We start from the raw sequence: 13,784 nt of genomic DNA, 5'->3' as shown, positions 1-13,784 counted from the left end.
ACTGAATCAAATTATAAAAAATGAGAGCTATGTCCCAATTAATAAATGATCAAAAGATATGATTTGTGCCCCAAAGACTGCAAATTCATGCATATCCTTTTATTTTAACAACATCACTACTAGGCATGAATACCAAAAGAGATTCAAAAAAGCAGAATGGGGAAAAAAAGGCAAATGACCTATATGTACAAAAAATATTCATAGCAGCTCTCTTCTCAGGACAAAAAAAAATGGAAATTGAGGGAATACCCATCAATTTGGGAATGGATAAATAAACTGTGGTATGTGTTTTGATAAAATATTATTTTTCTCTGGAAAATGATGATCAGGATGTTCTCAGGAAAAAACAACCAGGAAAGTCTTCCATGAACAAAGTGAAATATACTGTACACAGAGTAATAGCAATGTTCTGGGATAACCAGTTATAAATGACTGTTATTCTTAGTACAAGTATCTACAACTACTCAGAAGAACTTACAATTAAAAATCTTATCCATACGCAGAGAAGGAACTGATTGTATCTGAATACAGGTTGAAACATTCTCTATTTCTCTCTTTCTTTTTAACTTAATTTTTCTTGCGGGTTTTTATTTTCATTAGAATGGGAGATCTATGTTTTCTTTCACAACTTGACTTTTATGGAAATGTTTTGCATAACTTCACATGTAGTTTCCTAATTGTGAGTAGGGATAAAGAAGAGAACCTAGAACTCAAAAATCTTAAAAACAAATATCAAAAATTGTTTTGGATGCAATTGAGGAAAAATATCAAATTTTAAAATAAATTTAAAAAATAAATGTAAATGGATTAACCAATCCCGTAAAATCATTCAACACAATGGCTGAGGAAAAAGAGGGATGGCATAAAAATCCTGAAAAAGTCTATGAAAACAATTGAAGAAAGAGCAGAGGAACTAAAACAAAACAAAACAAAAAACCAACAATAACAAAAACAACACAATGTGTTCTACCTTAGAAGTCAAAAGTAATTGGTTTATTGAAGGCTTCAACTGAATTGTGTATGCATGAGGGATTCAATTGTCAGTTTTCACTTAGCTTTTCTTTTTTTAAAATTCTTTATTATAGGGTATAATTCTCTGAGGAGAGGGGAAGAGATATGTTTGTCATTGAAGAAAATAGGAAGACAAAAACAATCCATTTTTATATGATAGGCCAAATAGCTAAAAAGTAGTATGAGGTCCATGAAGTTGTCTTGGCAAGAAAAATCAGAATTTACCTTCTTTTGAACTTGGACTTTAAAAAATTGCATTGTTTCTTAGCTATTATGGTAGACCTGGAGAATTGGAGACTTGATTTCATCAGCTAAATCTTGCTTTAAGAGATATTTATATGTTCTAGAATTGGAACAAGGTAAAATTCTAAAAAAAAAAAAAACAAAACTTGTGGATTTTTGAAGCTACCATAAGCTCAAGAAGGAAAAGCTCCGTGGACTTCAAAGAACATTCTCATGAGCTGGCTTAAAGAGTCAACATATACTGTGTTGATGTGAATTTTATGCTGTCTATATTAGGACAGCACTGATGTAAGTGAATAACTGGCCTTTCCAATCTGTAGAGCCTAGAAGGAACTAGTTAAAAAGAACTCTTATTCACAGCAGGAACTAATATTTTCTAGACGCTCTTTAGTTGAAAAAGCTTATAAGGATATGCCCAAGCAAAGAGAAGAGAATTTTCCCAGCAGAAGAGTGGTGATGATCAACTGAAAAGAATTAAGTAGAAAAGTAATTTTATATAGGGCAAATATTTCTGCTAAGTGATAAGGTTACAAAGGTTACAAAGGTTCTCTCAATGAACTAACAGTCTGATGGGGGAAATAACATGAAACCAAATATATACAAACAAGATAGAGATAGGATAAATTAGATATATATTTTTACATATCTAGGGGGTGTCTATGTGTACGCATGTGTGTGTATATTACATTACACACTATACACACATGCAGATATATATATATATACACACACACATACATGGATACTATGAGATAAAAGTTATCTTTAAAATGAAGTTAATGATATCTTCATTACTTACTTCACAGGGTTGTTGGGGCTAAGATTTTTTATTTCATTTTTTAAATCTTAAAAATACTATATAAATATATATACTTGTACATATTTATCATATGTATAGTGCAATAAATCCTTAGATAGAATATAAATAATTCTATATACATAGCATTATGTATAGTTTATGTATATATGTGATACATAATATTAAATCTATATTTATAAGTCTCTCACTAAAGGTCTACTCAATTGCTTCATTGTAACTTAGAGTTTGCTCTTCATTCTAGAAGGCAATGCCAAAGGAGTCCAAATTTTAGGTTCTACCAAACCTTAGAATTTCTGTGTCACACAGTGACAAATTATATATCTGACATCTGAGGATTGATCTACCTAAGTTCAGAGAGACTCATGATCACATTGGCCACAGAGTGATGAATGTTTGGGCCATGTTAAGTCATGAAAATGAAGTTGTACTTTATGACAATATAATATAATAACCAGAGTACCTAGGTGTCATGATGGATAAAGTGTTGGGGCTAGAGTTAGACTTATCCTGAGTTTAAATATAGCCTCAGATACTTACTGAGTGATTCTGTGCAGGTCACTTAACTCTATTTGATTCAGTTTCTCATCTGTAAACGTGAGCTGGAGTAGAAAATGATAAACCACTTTAATATCTTTACCAAGAAAACTGCAAATGTTGGACCTGACTGAAAAATAAAATATTATTTATAGATGTTTGGAGTTTTGAAGTATGACTTCAAGACATAAATACATGTGTATATATGTTCATGTGTTTTTATATATACATACATATGTGTATATATATATATACATATATATATATATATATAAAACTGTGTATATGAATATACCTTGAAATCAGTCAAGAAATTTCATCTTCCTGAGTTCAAATCTAGTCTCAGATATTTACTAGCAGTGAGTCCCTGAACAAGTCACTTAACCCTATTTGCCTCAGTTTCCTGATCTGTAAAATGTGCTGAAGAAGGAAATGGCAAACCACTTCAGTATCTTTTTCAAGAAAGTTCCACATGGGGTCATCAAATGTCAGACAAAACTGAAACGACTGAACAAAACTAACAATAAATATATGTGTGTATATGCATAAATGAGCTCGACTTTCACTAAAGTGATTTTTAAATAAAGGAAATATTTATCAAACAATCCAATCAAAAATATTTTAAAAGAAAATATAAAAAATTACCTTTTCCAGGATAACTAGCTATATATTAGAGTATGGGAAGTTAATTTTTCTTCTAAACAAAGAAAAGCAGTGCCTAGCTATAATTGGGAGGGGTTGAAGATTTAAAATCTCCATCTAAAAACAATCTCAAAGTGGAAATAGGGCACGTAGCCAACTTTAAACTCTTCACAAATGGATTATCCATTTTGTAACTAAATTAATTAAAGCTGCTTCTCTTTATCTTCATTGCCAATAATACCAATAACAATAACTCACATTTAGATAATGTTCTAAATTTTTAAGCTGCTTTCTTCACAGCAATTTTGAAAGTAGTGTTATCCACATTTTACTGATGAGAAAATTAAGGCTTAGAGAAATTAAGAATTTTATTAATTGTCATAGATAGTTAAAAATCAAAGACAAGATTTGTGCCTGGGATTTCACATATAAATACACACTCTGATGTCTCTTCATTCTCTCTTCCTTCCACTTTGTCACACAAGAAGTGATGGCCTTTTCTCTTGCCAAGGCAAACCTTTCTTCATACACACTCTTATTCCATCCCATGTTCTCCAGAAGGTTACCCCATCTATTATCTTTACTTCCATGAAGCTTCAATTTCTCTTTATTTACTGGCTTCTTCATTGCTGCCTGTACAATCACATTCATGTTTCTCCACCATTCTAAAAACAAACAAATCTTTCACTTGATCTGATCACACTCACTGGCTATCTTCGTATGTCTTTTCTTTCTTTTGTGCTAAACTGTTGAAAAAACTTTATAGAACCATAAAAAAAAGCTGCTTCTTATAATCTCTTTTAAATTCCCTGAAGTTTGACTTCCAACTTCATCATTCATTTAAAATTGTTCTCGCCAAATTTATCAGTGACTTATTACTTGGCAAATCTTTAATGCCTTTTTCTCAATCCTTATCCTCTATATCTCTGACTCTGTCTATCATTATCTTTTCATGAATACTGTCCCTTTAAGTTTTTGGGACATTGTTCTCTCATAGATCTCTTTCTATCTGTCCTCTTCAGTTTCCTTTGCCAGAATTTCATCTTGTTTCCACCTTTTAATTATTGGTGCCCCTAAAAGGAATCTGGTCCTTGTCTCTATCTATACCATTTTTTTTATGATTCCATTAGTTCTCATAAATTTAATTATCACTTCTAATTAGATCATTTCAGATCTATTTTTCCACTCTTAACTTCTCTCCTACGCTCGTCTTGCATCATCAGCTGTGTATTAGATTTCTCAAACTGAATTCTCAAAGTTATCCCAAATTCAACATGTCAAAAACAATGGTTCTATGGCTCATTTTTACTTTTTAATGAAATGAAGCAGGCTTTTAAATTTCTTCACACCCAGGTTCCTACCTAACTTTCCTGTCTTCTTATACTCTACACCTCCATTTTATATACTCTTTGCTCCATCAACACTAACCATCTTACTGTTCCTCACACATGACAACCCTTCCCTTGACTTAATACCTTTAATTAACTATCTCCAATGACTACAAAGGTATGTATGAAAGGTGGTATCAAAGCTAACTCGTATTTGTATGCTGTGTGGACTCGGGTAAAGTCAATACTTCTCAGTCCCACAGAAAGCTCCAGGCTCTATGTAAATCTCCCTATAATGTAGCTTTCTTTTGTACTTATTTGTAATTTTGGACCATACTGCATGTAGCTTAAAAATCATAGACATCCGACTAGCCTCAAGTCTATGCAGTCAATCTAGAAGATGAAAAAGAGGAAAGTGTCCTTTTACTATTTGATCAAAATTCACCAGATAATTTTCCAACCTTTCACTCTCTTTTGACTATTTAGACAACGTTCTGAGAGGCAGGATATGAGAACAGATGGGTTGTTTGTCTATGTTCGGAGATTTTATTTCATTGCATTCCTTTTCAAATCAAAAATTAAAATTGCAAACATATTTGACCTTCCCATTTTTAACATTAACTAAATAATCTTTCTGAGTCTTTTGCATTTAATACTGCCTTCTGAAAGAAGGTATTAAATACCAAAATGCAAAGGGGTTATCCTGGTAAGGTTAAAAAATAGGATTTTGGCAAGATGAGAGAATTTTAATTGTGGGCTTTATAAAATCAGGAAGTTTAAGGACCTGACTTTGACAGTACCCAGTATAAAAATATGTGGACCTCCCCTTCTATCTTCAACAAAAGTGAATAGGTTTTCAAACAAACTATCTTTTGAAAAGGAAGCTTAAGCTCCAGAGAATATTCAACATGTGTGGGGATGAAGCACCCGGAATAGTTAGGCAACATGATATGCACAAAGTTCTTATATAGGGAAACATTTATTTTCCCCCAAAGGAAAACACATGCCTGACGACCCACAGAGAAATCCACAGGAAAATATGAGTGATTTGTCTGGAACATTTGTTCACAAAGATGACTTCATAGCATACTGACACAAGAGATTTTAACCAAGAACCCAAGTGAAAACCATGGCATATCAATACCTCCACTCAAGAATAGCAATTGCTTAGCTTTGTTGACTTTTACTGACCCTTCACTGCTCTTTGTGGGGAATCCAATAAGCATTTGTGCACTATAAACCCCAATCCTGGAGATGGTTGTTCACAGTTGCTACCCTTCATCCACTGTTATTGTATCATCGGGAAATAGTCAACATTTTACATTGCTTTCAACTATATTATTGCAAAATTTCTAATAATAATAATACTTAGGATTTGTATTGCATTTTAAGATTTGTAAAAAATTTTACGTATCTCATCTCATTTTTTGCTCGAAACAATCCTGAGACATAGGTGTTATAATCATCTGGATATTTCAGAAGAGGAAATGAGTCTGGGAAATGTGGGAAATGTGAGAAATTATCTTCATTTTAAAGATGAAGAAATTGAGACTTGGGTAGGATAAATGACTTGCCCAAAGTGAAACAACAAAAGTACCTGATAGGTTGCTGGAACCCAGGTCTTATTTACTTTCTGCCCGACACTATATCAACTAATAGAGTCCAACTTAATAGGATTCTATACACATCATAAAGATGATAGTTAAGTAAATGTAGACTGTGCTTGACACCTAATAGTGACTAGCAAGCATTTGGAGCTGTCCAAAATTGCAATAGCTGTCCTTCAAATACATGAGGACACTTATCATTTATTTATTATACTTTCCCCCTCCCCATAAAGTTAAACATCTCAAAGGCCTTTATTAAAGGCCATTATAAAAAAAATAGCATTTGATATTTTATGGGACTGGTATTGTGTTTAATTATTGGTAATTTGAAGTAGGTTATCATCTGAAAGCAAAGAACCATTACCTAAATTGCTTTCTAAAAAGCTAAATCTAGAACTCAATTCAAAAAGTCAGCAAGTATTTATCAAGTGCCTATAGCAAGGCAACTAGTTATCATAGGGGATAAAGGTTTAGCCTTAAATTAGGAAGACCGAATTTGAATCCTACCTCAGGCATTTAATAGTTGTGTGATCTTAGAAAAGATATTTAACCTCTCAGCTTTAGTTTCCCCATCTGTGAAATGGGAATAATAATGATATCTATTTCCCAGGATTGTTGCAAATAAAAAAATAAAATATGTGTAAAGTGCCTTGTAAATCTTTAAAAATAAAACTGTGTAAATGATTATTTTTATTATTATTCATATATAGAAAAGAAATATCTGCATTGCCAAAAATGACCACATAGAATTTGTTAAATTCTGAAACTATAATGCTTAGTTTTTCTTTTTTTCTTTTTTTTTAAAGCACTGGGTTGGAGATTGTTAAATTAATCATTGATTGAAAGTTTACATAATTTAGAAGGAGTAATCTAAAACCTGTTTTAAATTGGATGAGGGCAGAAAAAAGTGATGTGGAAGTAGTTACTATTAAGCTGAAATTCTTCTGATTGCACTATTTATCAGCTAGTATTTCAGATAATTAAATTGAACTATGAGTAATATGAAAGATTATAGTTATGGTCCATTTTTATCTCTTAGCTACACAGGGCTTCTGGGACTTGCAAATTATAAGCAGGCACTGTTGGAAAAATTCCAATATGGACCACATTGAATTAGGTAACAGCCGGTGAGGAAGGCTTAGTTTACAAGGAATGATTTGACAGATGGGGGAGGAATAGAAAGTAATATGTAACCCTTTCTTATTGTCTATTAAAAATTAGCAGTAAAATAACTACAACTTAATTAAAAAGTTACTTTCTTAATTTCACTACTAAATGGTCTTTTTCTACAGTGTTCATACAGTATTATATGGCACAGTCAGAAAAATGTTTATAATTGCAGGTGTCTGAAAAACTGAGAAACATGAAAAGCATCATTTAACTTGCAATTATTGCCATGAAATCCAAACACTTTGATACGTAAGAAAAATTTATTCCAAGATCTTTCCAGAATTATGAAACAATTAGAGAATTAAAGAAATTGAAAAAGTTAACCTCAGCAATCTATTTCTCATACTGGTGCATAATTCACATTCCAAAAAGTGGGAAATAATTTTGTTTGATGTTCATAAAAGCATTCACACTGTTGCATCTTTGTGATTCTTTCCTCCTCACATATTTCACCAAATCCTGACTTCCTTACATTTGGTTTTATTAAATTAAAACTCCTGTTTCAAATTCTGTCTTCAACATTTTCTAGATGTATGGTCCTTTAGCAATTACTTACCCTCTCTGGAACTCAGTTTCTATATAGGTAAAGTGCAAGAGTTAGATTCTGACTTCTATGATCCCTTCCATTTTTAAATCTATGATTCTATAACTTCTAACAAGATCTGAAAGGGATCATGAAAGTTCAAGGTCAACTCCTTCATTTTACAAATGTAGGAACTAAGGGAACTCTTTCTTTATTAGCTAGGGATAGTAAGAAAAACAGCAAAAATGCTTCTCAGAGACTTTTAAATATCTCCTTTGTCCCTCAGCAGCTTTGTAAAGATGATGGGAAAACACTTCTCCAAAAATGATTAACTATATAGTCTGTAAAGGGATCAGGAAGGGAGGCAAAAACTTTGTCCACTTTAGTGTAACTTGCCTCTATGCTTTCTCTGTATTGTCTTATCCAATTGAGCTTTAAGGATTAAAAAATCTAAGGAACCCTGGACTTTAAGAGCTATTTAATATTTATTAGGCAAATAAGTATTTCTTGATTATGTCCCAGATCTCACTCATAGAAAACTTCAAGAAGTATACTGAATGTGCACCTAAAGCTAGGGTAAAGTCACTGATCAACAGGCATCAAGGAGGAATCATCCAAAAAATTGAATTTAGAAACATTTTAGACTAATCCAATCATTTCAAACATTAGAGAGATTGTGCCTTGTCCAAGATCATAAATAGTAGAGCTAATGAGTCAAAGTATTTTGATTCCAAATCTATTCCTCTTTCCCTCTTACTATGCTGCCTCCATATTTTGCAACTAAACCAATGATGGCTAAATGCCACAGGGTATACTAATGGCAAAGTCTTAATCACATGTGTTGTAAAGATCAATAGAATCTTTCCATTTTTAGCAAAGTAAATACTAACCTCCTCTCCTTTCATGTTACATACAATGTAAATTCATATCTGCCATGATTTGGGTTGTGTGGGAATCTTTCATAAAGAAAGAAACAAAGTAGGATGGAAAAATAATAATAACAGCAAGAAAATCAAATAGTAGACACAGAAGAAAAAGAGAATAAGAGAAACCACATAAGCAAATTATAGTATTATTATTATTATTACTTCATTAAAGTTAGTATACCTGTTCATTTTAAACTTATCTTAAATTTAAGAAAGTTATATGAAGAGTAAGCCAAAAGCCTTTAGAGAGGTGGAATAAATCTGTTCTTTATTCTGAAAACCTAGATATCTGGAGCTGAAGGAAATGGATAGTTCCAGTAGATTCTGAAGAAACAGAATCATGACAAAAAAGTCTTTTTTCCTATCTTTCAACAGAGCTAGAGACAAGTTTGCTTTCTGAAAAATAGGCTTTAAATTCTTAGTTTCATGTTAGTCTAGCTGAAAACTTCAGCTGTTAAGAATAAGAACAGTGAAAACTTAAGGTCAACAATTTTCTTTTCTTTTAAAAATTTTAAATAGCTATATGTAAAGACAATTTTTAACATTTTGTTTTTTTTTTATTTTGATTTTCAAATTTTCTCTCTCTCATATCTCCCTTGATGGTAAATAATTTGATATAGAATATGTAAAAGATGAAACATACCAAAACAAAAAGTCCATGAAAAAAATAAGAAAAATAGTATGCTTTGATCTACATTCATACTCCATCAGTTCTTTCTCTGGATGTGGATAGCATTTTTCTTCCTGAGTTCTTTAGAATTATATCATTGTATTGTTGAGAATAGCTGTCATTCACAAATGATCGTCATACAATATTATTGTTACTGTCTACAATGTTTTCCTGATTCTGCTTACTTCACTTTTCATCAGTTCATGTAAGTCTTTCCAGGGTTTTTTCCTTCTGAGAATAGCCTGCTCATCATCTCTTATGGAATAATAATATTCTTATTACATTCATATACCACACAACTTGTTCAATTATTCCCCAGTTGATGGACAACCCCTCAATTTCCAATTCTTTGTTACAAAAAGAGAACTGCTATAAATATTTTTGTACAAATAAGTGCTGCCCTCTTTTCAAGATAGAAGTGGTATTGCTAGATCAAAGACTATATAATATTTGTCCTTTGGGCAAAGTTCCAAATTGCTCTCCAGAATATTTGGATCAGTTCACAACTTCACCACTAATACATTGATGTCCCAATTTTCCCACATTCCCGCCAACATTTTAAATTTTTTTTCTCTGTCATATTAGCCAACTTAATATGTGTAAGTTGACGAGATAGCCCAACAATTTCTGAAGAGTTCATTTTCAACTCAGCAGTGTCCTCTAGGGTCCAGCAAAGTGGTGTCCTATGAAGAAGAGCACAGCAGTGTTCAGTTATCATCCTAAGGGAATTGACCTACCTAACAGAGGGTAGTGTCAGCAGTAGCCTTGGCCACATGTGTTCCTTATGGGTGGACCCCTGCATATGTACATTTAGCCAGATATATTTCCTATGTGTAAAGCTGTCCATTCTCAATTCTTCCTCACTGATATTTGTGGTACTATCACTGATTGATGGGGGAAAGATTTTTTGTCACTTTTTTAAAAAAACATATCATTCAATTAAATGCCTTTGCTAATTGTGCCATTTGACTGTCAATAAATCAATAAACATTTACTAAATGCCTAATACATGCCAGGCACCATACCAATTGCTATTATGAGTATTCATTGGTGGAGGCTTATAAGCTATATATTTTGAACGAGTTGACCTAACAGAGTACTTTGAACAGGGAATAAATATATACTGGAGGTACTAATTTTTGTGTTGTGAGGAGGACTGCTCCAGGATAGTATTCTTTCTAATTTATATTTCCTTGGAAGATATATCATGTCCCCCACATTATACTCTAAAGTGCCTACAAAAAGAGGTACACCATAATAGAAAGAACTCTAAAGATTGTTGTTCATCCTTCATTATCAAAACAGACCAATGACATCATGAATGAATGAAGTGATGTCCTCACTTGTGCATGACTGATAGCTAGTTTAAGATATTAGTAGTTCAAATCTAGGTCCATAGTGAAAGTATGGGCAATTTCCATTAAAAAAAATTGTTGAGGTCATCAAGGTTAAATGACTAGCCGGAATGTAGCAGAGATATGACCTGAACTCTAGATCTTATTGATCCTAAGAGCAGCTGTCTACTATATTATTCTACCTCCTATCCCATTATTAGACAGAAAAAACTGAATCTATAGATGTTAAATACTTGACTCAGGGTCCTATATCAGGATTTATCAACTAAATGAGAGAATAAAATATAGGTAATAGAAGACTAACTAGAGGATCTAAATAAGAATTCAATTAATATTAAATAAAACAACTGGCTTCTTTGCTGAGACCAATGCTATTTAATTAACCTTCTACTATAAAATTTAATGATATGTTAATGTCAAGCATGTGTCTATTCATTTTGCCAGTTTTTACTCTGGCAATTACACAACTTCAAAATGCGGAGAAACAAGTCAGACATTTTACCACAGATAATATAATTGGAAAGTATAGTAAAATTTCCATTTTGTGCAACTGATCAAGATTGGAATCCTTCTATAAAAAGAGGTTATTTATTATTGACTTACCACAAAGAATATTTCAAATTCTGTGTCAAAATTAAAGAATGTTCAAATTTCTATTTTATTTTTAAGGGAGTAGAAATATCACTGAAAATTTTTAATAGTCTGTCAAATATAGTTATTTGAATTATCAAAATATCACTTAACTCATTAAATTGGTGTAGATGATTCTATAAAATAATGAATACAAGTTACATATCAGCAATCCCTGAAATCCCGCAATGGTCCCAATTTCCAAAAGCATGAATTATAATCAAGAGTATCTTTAAGACAATTTGGACATTTCAGTCAAAGTAACTAAGACCACACTAAGTACATTCATTAAAGTACAATAAATTTATAATTATCAATTAAAAATGAAACTTTAGATGCGATTTCACATATTGTAGTACACTTGCTAGTCCATTTCCCCAAGTAATAAGATGTCTTTGTGCACTCCAGTTTTCATTAACAGTTTTCAGTAACAAATTATTCATAAAATAAAATTTAAGATGAATACAATATTAAAACTTAGCCCCAATAAATAAATAAAAAATTTCAAAGAAAAGACTTGAAAGCATGCTAGATACTATTTAAATGCTTGGGCATGGTCCCTCTATATAATATAAGATATGAGTCTATTAAAATAATTAGGAATAATTCATTCTAACACTGACTCCAAAAAGAGTATCCTCCAATTCTCCCAAAATATTAATATTAGATTTCTATTATGGAATCTTTGGGGGTCTTACAGGAGATAAGGAAACCACTACAGAGTGGGAGCTGAGGAAAACAGATAGGAAAGAGAAAACAAGGCACTCACAGGTGAATCCTAAAAGAATTTTAAATATAGATCATAATGGAGAAAAGAAACATTTCCAAGGAGCAAAATCCCAACTGCCTATCATTTCAAGGCCATCATAGACATATGTTTAGGAATAGATTCAGAAAAAAAGTAATCAGTGACCTATATTGTATCACTTGAAGTAGCTAAGGTCAAAATTTTCCCTTTATTTAAATTTATCTTCTTTGGAGATATGGAATTCCAGAATGTGTGTGAATCAGAAGGGACTTCAGAAGTCAACTGGGCCACTTCAGAGCAATCATTTCTTCTAAACTATACCCAACAAATGGTCATCTAACCTCTGTCTGAATTCTTACCAAGAGAGAACCCATGACCCCCAATGCAATTGCACAATCCTTTAATATAATTCTAGTTTTCAGGAAATATTTTCTTATTTGAAGCCTAAATTTTGGTTCTTTGCTATATCAGTTACTTCTCCTCATCGATTCTGAAGGCTAAGAAGAATAAGTATAATTCCTCTTTTATTTGACAACTTCTATGGGGAAGTTTTGCTTTGTTTTATTTTGTAAACAGCATGAATTAATAGAAAGAGAATGAAAAGGAGAGAGGTAAATGGTCAAAGAATATGAACAGACAATTTTCAGATTAAAGCCATCTATAGTTATATAGAAAATGCTCCAAATCATATTGATTAGAGCAATGTAAATTAAAACAATCTAAGATATCACCTCACACTTCTTAGTTTGGCTAAGATGACAGGAAAAGATAATGATAAATGTGGGAGGCAATGTTGGAAAACTTGGATACTAATGCATTGTTGGTGGAGTTGTGAAATGATCCAACTATTCTGGAGAACAATCTGGAACTATGTTCAAAGGGCTATAAAACTGTGCATACCCATTGACCTAGCAGTACCATTATTGGGTCTGTATCCCAAGGAAATCATAAAGGAAGGAAAATGTTTGTAGCAGCTCTTTTTTTGGTAGCAAAGACTTGGAAAATGAGTAGAGGCCCATCAATTGATGAATGACTAAATAAGTTGTGGCATATGAAGATAATAGAATATTATTATTCTATAAAAATTATGGAAAAACTAATTTTAGAAAGGCCTGGAAAGATTCACATGAACTGATGCTGAACAAAACAAGCAAAAGCAGAAATACATTGTATATAATAACAGCAAATATGTGTGAAGATCAACTATGAAAGGCTTGGATCTTCTCAGATATTGGTTCAGAGATCCAACGCAATCCCAATAGATTTTGGACAGAGAATGCCATCTGCATCCAGAAAAAGAATTAGAGACTGAATGCAAATCTATATGTCCTATGTTTATTTCTTTTTTTCTGTTTTTTTTAAATCTTTCCTCTGGCTCTTCTTTTTGCTCTGATTTTTCTCTCCCATAAAGCAAGATGTGTTTAAAATAAAATTTAAAAAATAATGCTATTAAAATAAATAAATAAACAAATGAGTGAATTAATTACTAAATAAATAAATAAAGGAAGGAAAAGGGCCCACATGTGCAAAAATATTTGTAGCAGCTCGTTTGTTGTGACAAAGAATTGGAAAATGAG

At 32.0% G+C, this 13,784-nt stretch overlaps 1 non-coding gene across 1 annotated transcript; it reads right to left on the bottom strand.

Annotated features, from left to right (window-relative positions):
• Positions 1–8,661: 8,661 nt before the first annotated feature.
• LOC127546133 (U6atac minor spliceosomal RNA) lies at positions 8,662–8,790 on the bottom strand. The gene has a single exon (XR_007949988.1). It is a non-coding gene; the product is annotated as a U6atac minor spliceosomal RNA (small nuclear RNA).
• Positions 8,791–13,784: the final 4,994 nt, after the last annotated feature.

The sequence above is a fragment of the Antechinus flavipes genome, chromosome 1 (assembly GCF_016432865.1).
Source record: "Antechinus flavipes isolate AdamAnt ecotype Samford, QLD, Australia chromosome 1, AdamAnt_v2, whole genome shotgun sequence".
NCBI lineage: Eukaryota > Metazoa > Chordata > Mammalia > Dasyuromorphia > Dasyuridae > Antechinus > Antechinus flavipes.
Note: the sequence above shows the minus strand (reverse complement) of the source record. Positions and strands in the feature narration are given on the sequence as shown.